Raw genomic sequence first — 14216 nt, forward strand, 5'->3', positions numbered from 1 at the left:
AGAATCTAATCTGGAGAGGCGGGTTTCATTCCCCACTCCTCCACATAAAGCCTGCTGGGAGACCTGGTGCCAGTCACAGTTTTCTCAGAACTCTCTCAGCCCCAGCAACCTCACAAGGTATCTGTTGTGGGGAGAGCCACCATGGTGTAGTGGTTAAGAGCGGCAGACTCTAATCTAGAGAACCGGGTTTGATTCCCCACTTCTCCACATGAAACCTGCTGGGTATGTATAAAGTTCTGAGGCCGAAGCATAGCGTAGTGATTTCAGCTCATACTTTTTACTTAAGAGTTAGGTAAACTTGAGATACAGTATCTGGCCAGAGGCACACAAGCCACACCCAACACTCACACCCACACCCATGATAGGATTATATCCAAAGTAACTGCAACCATAGGTTCCCTTGAGGATCCGGGCAAGGCCGATAGGCTGGTTCTAGGATCCTCTTCTTCTATTGTCTAGGGATGCGAAGCTAGACTCGTTCGCATGGCCACGTGGAAAGGCGACCGCGCATACACAACAGTATGTCTGGGCCAGTCTCAGTTCTCTCAGCTCACTCTCAGCCCCACCTACCTCACAAGGTGCCTGTTGTGGGGAAAGGAAGGAAAGGTGATTGTAAGCCGCTTTGAGTCTCTTAGGGGTAGAGAAAAGCGTGGTATAAAAAATAACTCCTCTTCTTCCCCCAGTCCAAATTGATCTATCATGCAGACTTGTGTTTATTGTAGGGCTGCCAAGCTGTGGCGGGGGATCCGTGCATCTTCACAGGATCCCTGCCGCGGGGGACAGCGATACGCGTTGCACCGCCGTCGCCAGGATGTGACGCTACACGTCGCTCTGGCAACAGGGCTGTTTGGAGTCCAGATTTTTTTCTGAGGAAAAATTGGTGATTTCAGCAAATCCCAAAAATTCCATCTCTATTGACTAGGCTTTTATTTGCTCCTCCAACCTGCTGTTGAGGAGGACTGATAGACCTTTTCGATGATTCCTTTAAACACAGCCCCGTTGCCAGACTCCAAACAGCCCCGTTGCCAGAGCGACGTGTAGCGTCACATCCTGGCGACGGCGGTGCAACGCGTATCGCTGTCCCCCACCGTAGGGATCCTGTGAAAACGCACAGATCCCCCTCTGGGGCTTGGCAGCCATAGTTTATTATGACAGGGTAACAGTCCAGACTTGTGTTTATTGTAGGGCTGCTGTGGCGGGGGATCCGTGCGTCTTCACAGGATTCCTGCCGTGGGGGACAGCGATACGCGTTGCACCGCCGTCGCCAGGATGTGACGCTACGCGTCGCTCTGGCAACGGGGTTGTTTGGAGTCCCGTTGCCAGAGCGACACGTAGCATCACATCCTGGCGACGGCGGTGCAACGCGTATCGCTGTCCCCCACCGTAGGGATCCTGTGAAGACGCACGGATCCCCCGCCGGGGCTTGGCAGCCGTAGTTTATTATGACAGGGTAACAGTCCAGAACTGTGGGTCTTCCACAGAATCCAGACCTACATATCCATATCTGTGTTTAAAGGAATCATCGGAAAGGTCTATCAGTCCTCCTCAACAGCAGGTTGGAGGAGCAAATAAAAGCCTAGTCGATAGAGATGGAATATTTGGGATTTGCTGAAATCACCAATTTTCCCTCAGAAAAAAAATCTGAATTGTATTGACTTCTCTTAGTTGCTCTGTTAGAAATATGAACGTTCATATGCTGTGAATTGCCAAATGCTAAATACCATTTTGTTTCCACTATCAAATTGCTAAGTACTTGTAATGTATTGGAATCCTCACTGAAATTGCCCCATTTACATTCAATGTTAAGCTTGAGCCGGATGAAGGCTCCTCTGAAACACATTGCTATTGGTCGACAGCCCACAGCGACCAATCAGACTATACAAGCTCCAGAGAGGGAAAGACTCTCATTGGTCTTTAACTATGCAATCTTATTGGTTGTTAATTGTAAATAGGCGTGGCTATATTAGCCCGGGAATGTTTAAAAGGAGCCTAGCTCCCAATGTTAAGTTGTTCTGGTTTTGGAATGCGTTTCAGTGTTTGCTTGCTACTTCAAATAAAGCTGAATCACTGAGCTGAAATCATTCTCCGATCCTTTGTTAGCGCGATCTAACAGTACTATTAGACATTGATGATTTAATATAGAACATTAGTAGATATCAGATACTGATATCACATATTGATATCACTGAATATTTGACCAATTGTCAAGTATTCAGAAAATATCCAAAAGATATTTTCACAGAGGACAGAGGAGGGTGTGTGAATTCACCTTCAGTTTTCAGTCTAGACAGACTTAATAGGAGGCAGAAGGGGGAAAGGTTAACGGGTTCAAATTCCTGCATTCCCATCCTTATAACTGTGTTGTGAAGAGAACACATTTTAAGATAAACACAGCAGGGCGAAAACAACTGGTGGGACGATAGCTTTGAACTTTTCTACATGTTAGAAAGCGATGCCCTGAGATAATGAGAGAGAAAAACAAAAGCGGGTGGTTTTATTCTGAACAGAAAGGATAATTAATGTTAAGGAGCAGTTTTGGATTAGTTATCAAATGCCTACCAAGCCGTGCCCTGAAATAGTCTTGTCGGGGTATGGAGATTATTACGCACCACATGGAATTCCTTGCATGCCAAAGGTCCCAGGTTGAATCCCTGGCATCTCCAGTAAAAAGAATCAGGTTGCAGGTGACCCTCAACTTGAGACACCGGAGAATAGCCCCTGGGCTCTTTTTGTAGCAGGAACTCCTTTGCATATTAAGCAACATACCTCTAATGTAGCCAATCCTCCAAGAGCTTACAGAGTTCTTCTTACAGGGGGCTACTGTAAGCTCTGAGAGGATTGGCTACATTAGGGGTGTGTCGCCTTATATACCAAGGAGTTCCTGCTACAAAAAGAGCCCCAGTGGTCTGATTCCACAAAAGGCAGTGTTCCTACCCCACCTTCCTGAGTAGATATAAATTACCTGCCTACCATTTTTCTTCTCACCTTGACACAGAGAGTACTCCGTCTTTCTGTGTTATACCTCTGAGGATGCCAGTCACAGCTGCTGGCAAAACATCAGGTCCTACAATGCCAAGACCATGGCCATACAGCCCGGAAAATCTACAACAGCTACTGAACTCTGGTCGTGAAAGCCTTCGACAACATAGTGTTCCTAACAGTTACTACGAATTTGCTCTCCCGCAATCCCTGTGTCCACTTGCGATGCACCATTGCCTGTTCACTCTACCTACCACGGATTAGCCACTTATGAACTTCTAGCATGATAACAGCAGTAACAGAACGTCCATAAATATGTACATGTCCTTCTCAGAAAAAATTGTATTTTTTTTGTTTCTTTCTTGGTTCATTGACAGAGAGATTGGTGGAATGTAAGATACAAAAGACTAGCCCAATCACATTAGATCTTGGTTCTTGTTAGTATGTGGATGGGAGACTGCCAAGGAAGTCCAGGGTAGCTACACAGATGTAGACAAGGTCAAACCACCTCTAAATATCTCATGCCTTGAAAATCCTACAGGGTCACCATAAGTTGGTTGCGTCTTGATGCCACTTTCCACCACCACAAGATGATGATGATGATTACTATTAGCCAGAAGGTATGGATGGAACCTAGCAGTTCGAAAGCAAGAAATTGCAAGTAGATAAATAGGTACCACTTCGGTGGGAAGGTAACAGCATTCCGTGCGCCTTGGTGTTTAGTCATGCCGGCCACATGACCACGGAAACGTCTTCGGACAGCGCTGGCTCTTCGGCTTTGAAACGGAGATGAGCACCGCAACCCTAGAGTCAGATTCGACTGGCTTTCGAGCAAGGGGACCTTTACCTTTACCTATGGATGGAACACTCTGTCTGGGTAGTAATACTCTGTATTCTTGGTGCTGGGGGGGGGACAGTGGGAGGGCCTCTGGAGTTCCAGCCCCACTGGTGGACCTCCTGATGGGCCCTGTGCTTTGGCCACTGTGTGACACAGAGTGTTGGACTGGATGGGCCATTGGCCTGATCCAACATGGCTTCCTTTATGTTCTTTTGCAGGAAGTGGTGGCAGCTACAAGCACAGAGAGCTTCAAGAGGGCACAGGATAAACATATGGAGCAGAGATCCTACAGTGGCTGTTAATTAACCACAAGATAGAGAGGGAACACTATCTCTGGGGCAGCAGTGCTCTGTATTCTTGGTGCTTGGGGGGCTGCAGTGGGAGGGCTTCTAGCATTCTGGCCCTGCTGGTGGACCTAGGGCTGCCAAGTGGGGGCAGGGGGCGGGTAGACCCCCGCTTCGGAGGCCTGATTTCCGCCGCTGTGGAATCGGGCCCCGGGGGGAACTCCGCTCCCCAAAGCACAGCGTGGCTGCGTCACCAGAGGTGATGCAACCACGTCAATCACGTTGGGTGCGTGGCCCCGATCGTCGGAGGGAAAACTCTATGATTTTCCCTCCGACGATCGGGGCCATGCCTTCAACGTGATCGACGTCGTGCGGCTCCCGGAGTCCGGCAAGGCTCCCCCGCCGGTAAGAAATTTTTACTTGGCAACCCTAGGTGGACCTCCTGATGGCACTTGAGTTTTGGCCCCATGTGACCCAGAGTATTGGACTGGACGGGCCATTGCCCTGATCCAACATGGCTTCTCTAATGTTCTTAAGATACAAAAGATTGAGAATCACTGTCCTTAAGGAGCACACTGGATTTTCCCCCTTTTCCCCTTCTTTCTTTCTTTGAGAATCTATCTCAAACTCAAATTTAACTAGAAACCACCAGCTTTTCATTGCTGCCTGATTATCAATTTGCACCTCTGCAAAGGAAGTCTGAAGGATTCTATTGTTTTGTTAATTGTCAATTTGCATCTTTGAAAGGTGTTGCATTTTCCCCTCTTTTCTTTGGCAGGTTAAGACTAATTCCACTTGTACATGAACACACACATGCGCACACATGCACACACACATTCCATTCCTCTGAGTTATAGTTTACTGAAAATATACTATTCAAATTTTTGCCCCCCTTTTTTAACATCAGCTTTTTAAAAAAAAAAACTCTACAACTGGCAGAGCTGGTAAAAAATTGCTCTTTCCAGAGAACTGCTCGATGCAGAATAGTTGTTTTTCAGCAAACATTTAGACTAGCCAGTAGCAAAGCTATTTTCCAAATGCAACAACGGAGAGAGAAACGGGCGGCCTAGAAGTGATACTTGAGTTTTGAATGAAAGATGTTGGCTGCAACATTTTCAATTTCACTTATTTTTGCATTTTGTGATAAAAGAAGAGAAGAAGAGAAGAGATTGTATTTATACCCTGTCCTTCACTGGTAGTCTCAGAGCAGCTTACAAACTCCTTTCCCTTCCCCTCCCCACAACAGACACCCTGTGAGCAATAATCCCTATAAGCTGTGGAGTCTTGTGAGCAAAAATTCTACTTTGTGAATGACTGGCATTAAACTTGTGAGTGAGCGATTTGGCTACTGCATACATTAGTTTGCTCTGAAGCCATCCTTCCTGAGCGAAGACAAAAATGTGTGAGCTGGAGGTGAAAAAACTGTGAGCTAGCTCACACTAACTCAGCTTAGAGGGAACACTGCCTGTGAGGTAGGCAGGGCTGAGAGAGCTCTGACAGAAACTGCTGTTTTCAAGAACAGCTCTGACAGAACTATGGCTTGCTCAAGGTCATCCAGCAGGTGCAAGTGGAGGTTAATGTTGGAAGATAAAAGACTGCTACAACTAGAGGGTCTTGATCTGGTATGACAAAGATAAGATCCATTCAAATTTTCATAATCATGCAATCAGAGGGGCGTTAATAAAGATCTGGAGGAAAATAAAAGAAAGGTTTTATCCTAAAATACCCATCTGGGTCTCACCTCTCGAGGCCTTTGTAAAACCGACATTGATGTCTGAAAATAAAAGGACAACCCATGAAATGTTATTGAATGAGAAAAATGAGTTAAAATCAATTGAGGCACTACGAGCAATGAATATAAACCTTACATGGTGGGAGATTTCATAACTGCAATCAAGATTTACTAAAGACAAAACAATGAGACTTTATAGTTCAAAAACAGATTTAGATAAAATATGGCTATCAACCTCTGTTAAGCTGATTCAAAAGTTGTATAATTTTTTACTACATGATGTAATGCAAGATGAAATAGTTAAATCTTCAGTGGTTGTATGGATGCAGGATATAGGATATAGCCTGAACATGGATGACTGGTCAAAAATCTGGAAAGCAGTTAAATTACTAAGATCAACGTCGTATAAGGAAAATATATTTAAAATGTTTTATAGGTGGCACTGGTCACCAGATAGAATGGCCAAATGTTACAAGGAGGTATCAAGAAACTGCTGGAGGTGCAAAAATAACATAGGTACATTCTTCCACATGTGGTGGCGGTGCGAGAAAATTTATAAATTTTGGAAAGATATTAAACAGCTAATAAGATATTATGGATTTAGATTTACATCTGTTACCAGAAATTTATTTGCTAAATATAATACCAGAAGGGTTTGGGCGTGATGATACATGTATTTTATCATATATTCTTACCGCAGCCAGAATTCTTGTTGCTGAATGTTGGAAGGTAGAGAAATTACCCACTAGAGAAGAGTTGGTTACTAAAATATCTGAACTTGCAGAAATTGATAAATTGAATATGATACTTTCAGGAAAAGATGGAAAAGCTTTTCAAAAAAGATGGTATAGAGTTAACAAATGGTTTGGAAAGAATGTTTAACGTAAACTCCAAAAAATTAGTTATGTACTGTGTTTTTGCTTTTGTAACATAAACACCTACAAATAAATTCAATAATAAAAAAGAATGTACATTCTCATCACCTGTATCCACACAATGGTGGATTTAAAAACAATGTCTTCAGTTGAGCAGTTCTGCTTCATAACCAACACAGGATATTCACTTGATGTTTAAAAGTTTTCCTATCTTTTGTGGATCTCTAGCACTCAAAAGTTTTCAGAAAGGAGAAGCCTGGAGAGCAAGTTAAAAAAAAAAAATAGGTGGGATGCAGGAATGGCTTATTAAAAGTATAAAAAGAGGCAGAAACTGGCTTTATTTTCCCTCAGGAGAGTAGTTTTGTTTTTTACAGACTCCTTTCAGCAGGCTGCACGTTGTTATAAAGGCCACCAGAAAGATTTCTGGAAAATTAAGTAGACCATACAGTTTCATGGTCTTAAAGAATGTTCTCAGTACTGGAGGGAGCGTGTGAACCAGGTATGGCTGTTGTTATTATCTATAATAATTACTAATGACTGTTTTATAGTATACCAAAAATGCTTATTCTCATAATGTCCACAATCGTGAACAAGACAAACTGATACCTCCAACATTTCACAATATTTCATGGGGGGGGGGGAAGGAACTGAAATATATCTGGGGTGGAAGGTGCCATCGAGTCGCAGCTTGCTTTATGGCGATCCAGTAAAGTTTTCAAGACAAAAGATGAACAAAGGCGGGTTTGCCCTTGCCTGCCTCTGCATAGTGACCCTGGATTTCCTTAGTGGTCTCCCACCCAAGGACTAACCAGGGCCAACCCTGCTTAGCTTCCACGAGCTGATGAGATCAGGCCAGCCTGGGCCATCCAGGCCATAGAATCACAGAATCACAGAGTCAGAAGGGGCCATACAGGCTGTCTAGTCCAACCCTCTTGTCCCGCCGCGGGTTCTTCCACGGCCGTATCGGCCGCTGCGGCGGGACTGGCACGTCCCGCGCCACGCTCTTTGACAGCCTTGGACACAGGACGGAGCTGTGGGAGCAACCATGGAGAAGGGGGCGACTATGTTTTGAAGCCCCAGCGAGACGGGGGGGGCGAGCTCGGGCGAGGAGCAGAGGACCCTTACCTTGCAGGCCGGGTGTTACCGAGGGCACTATCGAGGGGGCCGGGGTGGCAGACACTTCCGCTATGCACCCCGAGCCTCAGAAAGTTAAAGAGCTAAAGCGATGTGCCAAGGAGGGGAAGGGAAGACACGTGCAGCAGGGAGAGAGATTGATTGGGGTATAGGCTGGAAGGGGGGAATCACAGGGTGTTTTGGATCACTGTAATAAGCAATAAAAAGGAGGAAACGGAGAACACTAGGGAGGAGTTCAGAGGATCGAGGGCGGAAAAGCACAGAGAGAGAGAGAGAGAGACGGAAAAGCCGATTCTACTGAGGACGAGGCGGGGAGTGTGAGGAAACACCCCTGCCCGTCTAATTCTGAGGGGTTCGTTTCCGACTTAGAAAGGCCTCACCACGGCGACGGGCTACATGGCGCCTGGGGCTGACCCGAATCCCGACACCCCTGCTCAGTGCAGGATCGGCCTAGAGCATCCCTGACAAGTGTTTGTCCAGCTGCTGCTTGAAGACTGCCAGTGAGGGGGAGCTCACCACCTCTCCCTAGCCAGTTGATTCCACTGTGGCACAACTCTGACTGTAAAAAAGTTTTTCCTAATATCCAGCTGGTTCCTTCCTGCCCTTAATTTAGACCCATTATTGCGAGTCACTGCCTTGATAGATCTGTGACACCCAATTTTTGCATTATAGGTTATGCCTAATCTTCCTCCTGCACACACACAGAAAATTACACATCGTTGAACTCTTTCCTCTAATGTCTTGTTTTCTATACAATGGATTGTTAACTGAGGAGCGCTCAGTCCGATGAATCCTCAAATGCCATCTGAAGCGGCCCAAGTCAGGCACGAGTTTATCACCTCACTAACAGCTGATCTTTAAATTGACTTTTTTAAAAGGAAGTATAAACATGTATTAGGGAGTGAGCCACACTGAGCTCAATGGGGCTTGCTTCCAAGTAAAGTTACGCGGGATTGGCCTGCAAGACTTACTCCACAATAATGGCAACCACAAGGGATTCACATGGCACTTCAGTTCAACCTTTGCTTTTGTATCTGTGGTTCAGTTTTATGTCCATCTTGGGCATTAATTTAACAGAATGCAGGATGTACACCCCAGGGCCTCACTTACACAACCCAGCCCATTCAGAGATTTTCAGAGAATTACAGGTTCCATTTTATCAACTGTACAATGAGGGTTATGACTATTGTTCACTCTGATGATCACATCACATGTGTTCGGAAATTAATCTGTGGTGTGGAATCTAGCCTTCCCTGGTACAAAATCTACCCACACTTTGAGCACGTGAACACATGAACACATGAACACATGAAGCTGCCTTATACTGAATCAGACCCTTTGTCCATCAAAGTCAGCATTGTCTACTCAGACTGGCAGTGGCTCTCCAGGGTCTCAGGCTGAGGCCTTTCACATCACCTCCTACCTGGTCCTTCTAACTGGAGATGCTGGGGATTGAACCTGGGACTTTCTGTACGCTAAGCAGATGCTCTGCGACAAGGGTTGCCAGGTCCAAATGAGAAGCCAGCAGGGGACTTACCGGGATGCACTGGGAGAGGGGATGGAATAAGTGTGACATGCCTATGTCACCTGGAAGTGATGTAGGCATGTCGGGGGTGATGTTGTGGTTTGGGGGCAGAACTCTGGTTTGAAGCTAATTCTACCATAGAGTTTTGCCCAAAAAACAGAGTGTCGCTCCCCAACGTCATCAGGTAACGTAGGCATGTCACGTTTGGGGTGGTAACTCTCCCCTGCCAGCCAGCTGACCGCGCCATGGGAGAGAGCTGGAAACCAGGGGATCCCCTGCTCACCGGGGGGACCTGGCAACCCTATCTGCCACCGAGCCACAGCCCCTCCCAAATTTGGTTACTGCCCAATAATGCTCAATTGCTCCTTAATTTCTAGAAGGGAAGCAGAGCCTGCGTTTCCTTTCAGGCTGATATTTTACAGGCCCTAAGGAAATATTCACACTGTTAGAAAACAAGGAGTGGTTTCGGTTGTATCAAGATGTCATGACAAACCCTAGTTTGTCTTCCAAGGAATGAGCCTTGGAAGTTCTTGAGCTTGCATGCAGTTTTATACTGATCTTTAGGCAAACAGCAAACCATGATTTATTGTAAATCCAAGGGCCTTCCATTCTGACCCCTGAGTGAAGGCATGACAGAGGGAGACGGAGCATGCATGGGAGTCCATATACTTCTAATAATAAGGGACCCAGGTGTACACTACAGAAGAACACTTCCTGGCCCTGGTTTCAAAAATCAGAGGGCTGCCGCAATGTCACTTCTAGTCATGTTTGGAAGCACTATCATGTATCACTGGGACACTCTAGCAACCCCTAAACTCTACGGTAAAACCACAGAGTTTTTTAAAAGAGGGTTGCTAGAAAGTTTCCACTGGTGCATGAAATCATTTCCTTACGTGACCAGAAGTGACATCACAGCCCTGCCACCAGAAACTCCAGTATAGCTTAAGTTAATATACACATAATTAAACACAAAATAAGACAAAGGTGAACTCTGACTGTGATACACTAAAGACAACATGATTGATTGTATATTCTCGTAAAACAAAGAGTAAAAATAGGTTTAATTGCTAAAAGCTAATTAATTTATATAAGCAGATAAAGAACACATAGAATAGTATGCAAGAAATGCTTGGTATGGCATTGATAACAATAACACTGTAATAAGAAATAATCCTAATTTACTGTTACAATTTAAGTAATATATTGGCATTTATTCTGATTAGTTTGAGAAACTCTGTAAAATGAATTGATATCTATATACCTATGTATTCTAATTAAAACATAAATAAACCTTAAAAAAATAAACTTTTGGAACTGATCTGTTTGGGATTGTGGTCAAAGTTCAGCCCCCCCCCCCCCCAAGAATTCTCGGAGAATAAGCCCCAATGCTTGTTTCTTCCCCTTGGACGAATTTCCATCCCTGCAACTGAACAATCATAGACTGTCAAGTACGCCTTTTTTGGGTGTTTTTCTGACCTAATTTCCTCATCTTGTTAAATTGTAAAACAGTTAAGCAGGTGTTTTAGCAAGCTGACACTTTGCATAGCCTACCTACAGAACACTTTCTGTTCGACACTTTAGAAGCAAGAACCTGCTAGGGGGCATCTGTGCAGGATGGATCGTCACCCCAGTGCAAAGTTGTTATGGAACAGAATGTATAAATGTATGAGCTTGAGTCTAAGCAAGGTACTGTAAACCGACCTATCAGAACAAGGGAAGTTCTGGAGGGAAGCAAAGTGATTGGTCTTTATGTATAGTTTCTGATTGGATCTTATCTGACATGTGGGCGTGGCTTGCCAAGCCCGGACTTTTAAAAAGGACCCTGTTGCTGCATTGTTTGTCTCCTTCTGGTTCTTCTGACTTCGTGTTCAATAAAGCTGTTATCACTGTTCACCTGCTGCCTCGAGTCTCGTATCTAACAAAAGTCTTCTCCTGTGGCCATAGCAGGATATTGTGTGTTGTGAGCGCCAGTTAGCTCACTGCTCCGAGGTACGATCTGGCACTAAAATTCAGCATTCCAAGAATTTCTCTTTCCATTTTGTAAACTGAGTTGGATGAGGCTTCCGGTTAGATCCTCAGTTCTACTATCACATTGACAGCACGGGATCCGGCTTTCAATGGCCCAGATCCTGCAAGAGATTCAATAAGTCTGTGCCTGGAGCAGCGTTCCCGAACAGAGTGCCCCGGGGAGCTCCTCTTTGCCCTCAGACAACTTTCCTGGTGCCTGCCAGGTGTTTCTACAAAGTGCGTGGGGTAAAGTGGGGCTTTTGCCCAGCGGGGCTTCTGATTGGCCCCTAGAGATCTGATTGGCTGGGCAGATTTATAAGTTGCTTTGGGAGCAGCTGCCACCACAGTGCAAGGCTCTCTTCCTCTGTATAACTAAAGAGAAAGCTGTGTATGCAAGAAAAAATATTTTTAAAGAACAATATGATCATTTAAAAAGGTATCCTGTCAAACAGAGCTTCTGTCTGAAATGTTGGAGGAGCTGCTGTCACAGTTATGCATGACCTCATTCCATGAGATTCTGGACGGAGCCATTTTGTGGTTGCACCATCATTCAGTGTCAGAATTCGAAAGGTGGAGGAGGAGGAGAGGGGGAGGAGGAGAGGGAGAGGGAGGAGAGGAGGAGATTGGATTTATACCCTGCCCTTCACTCGGAGTCTCAGAGCACCTTACAATCTCCTTTCCCTTCCTCTCCCCACAACAGGCACCCAGTGAGGAAGGCGAGGCTCAGAGAGCTCTTTTGAGGACTGCTCCTGAGAGAACAGCTCTGAGAGAACTTGTGACTGACCCAAGGTCGCCCCAGCAGCTGCATGTGGAGGAGTGGGGAATCAAACCCGGTTCTTCCAGATTAGAGGCCGCACTCCTAACCACCACATCAAAGTGGCTCTCTTGGGGAACCCTGGCCGAGAACATTCAAAGACATGATGGATTCTGCCACAAGAGCAGCCTGCTATATGACAATGGAAATTAAGGGGAAAATAAGGTTTCAGATCTGAAAACTAAACAGCACGTAAACCAGCCTTATACTTGCTCGGTCAAGGTCAGAGTCGTCTCCTCTAGACAAGAGGCCAGGCAGGCTGCAGCAACCCAGGATCCCAGACTGAAGTCTTTCGTCTCACCTCCCATCTGACCCTTTTGAAGTTAAGATGCCAGGGATCGAACCGGGGACCTTCTCCACGCAAAGCAGGTGCTCCACCACTGAGCTATGCCCCCACTCCAAATAACTGAGTATATAATTTAAAAGGGGAAGCATAAGGTCCCAGGTTCAACTCCTGGCATTTCTACTTGAAAAGGGTCAGACGGGGGCCGCACCATACGTTACTATTTTTAAAGAGCTGCATCTAGATTCAGCTTTCCCAGACCCAACTTGCAGCAGCTCCAAGGAACAGCTTCTAAAAGAGAGAGAGTGCACACGGACAGGCTTGAAACAGTGCCACAGGGGGGAGAAAGGCTCCTGCCTCCCCCACCCCCCCCCCCCCCCTTACCATGCTGGTGAGGGTTATTTCCCCGCTTCTGCTGATCTGTGGGGTTTATCGGTACACGTGAGTGGGTTGGCCGGCCACTCCCCCCACACCTGAAGCAGGCCAGCTGAGTGCAACAGCCATGCTGGAAATATGATGGTCGCACCCTCCTTTCTTTGCTAGGTGGTGGCACCAGCCAGTAAGATTACCAACCCCCCAGCCCGGGTGGGGGTTACCCTGCTTTTGCAGGCTCTTCCCCACCACCCGCCAGCTGTCTGGTGGAGGGGAAACCCCCCCTGCCAATGCCCCGTAACGCGACGTGATGACATCAGTCGGGCAGGGCTCTTTTTGTAGCAGGAACTCCTTTGCATATTAGGCCACACACCCCTAATGTAGCCAATCCTCCAAGAGCTTACAGAGCTCTTCTTACAGGAGCTACTGTAAGCTCTTGGAGGATTGGCTACATTAGGGGTGTGTCGCTTAATATGCAAATGAGTAGCTGCTACAAAAAGAGCCCTGCTCGGAAGTGACATCATCATGTCACCGACGTTGAACAGCAACACTTTTTAGGCCAAACCCTGTGGTAAATATGGGCTCAAACCATAGAGTTTTGCCCAAAAACTAGAGCGACGGCGGCGACGTGATGATGTCTCTTCTGGGTGACGTCATCACACCTGAAGCACCCAGGGCAGAAGATCGCGGCAAGGCCCAAACATCCCCCCACCAGCAAGAAGGTAGGACCTGGCAACCCGACCAGCCGGCCGGGGCTGCTGCTTGCCATGGTGGGTCATGGATGAGCCCACCGTCACCGGGAGTGCCTCTCACCACAGGCTTGGCGCCTCTCAGCTACAGTGAACAGTGACACCTAGAGAATCACCTAGGTCTGCCTGGTGAGAAGATCAACCCCGTCACAGGGTGATTGTTGTGGGAAGGAAGGAAGGAAGGAAGGAAGGAAGGAAGGAAGGAAGGAAGGAAGGAAGGAAGGAAGGAAGGAAGGAAGGAACCCAGCAATTACCACCATTTTGGTAATGTGACCCACAAGTCCAAATTTACTTGGTATGGTGACCCATCCAGGGCTTGTCCAAGTCTTTTGTCAAACTATGACCTGGGCGACCATCTAGTTCAGCATTCCGTTTTCTACAGTGCCTAACCAGATGCTTTTGAGAAACCAACAGACATCACACAAAGGGCGCAGCCACCCCCACTATGGACCCCAAGCAAGTGGCATCCCGACATACACAGCCTTTGCTCACGTTCTAGCCTTTGACCACCACCTCCTCCTCCAGTACCCCCTCTAATCCCCCTCTAAGATTCTCTCTCACTCTAGTAACCATCAGGACAAGTTTTACTTGATCGACATGTATATGCAGTGAAGAAGAAAAAAA

This window comes from Gekko japonicus, unplaced genomic scaffold (genome assembly GCF_001447785.1).
Source record: "Gekko japonicus isolate JY-2015 unplaced genomic scaffold, Gekko_japonicus_V1.1 scaffold995, whole genome shotgun sequence".
NCBI lineage: Eukaryota > Metazoa > Chordata > Lepidosauria > Squamata > Gekkonidae > Gekko > Gekko japonicus.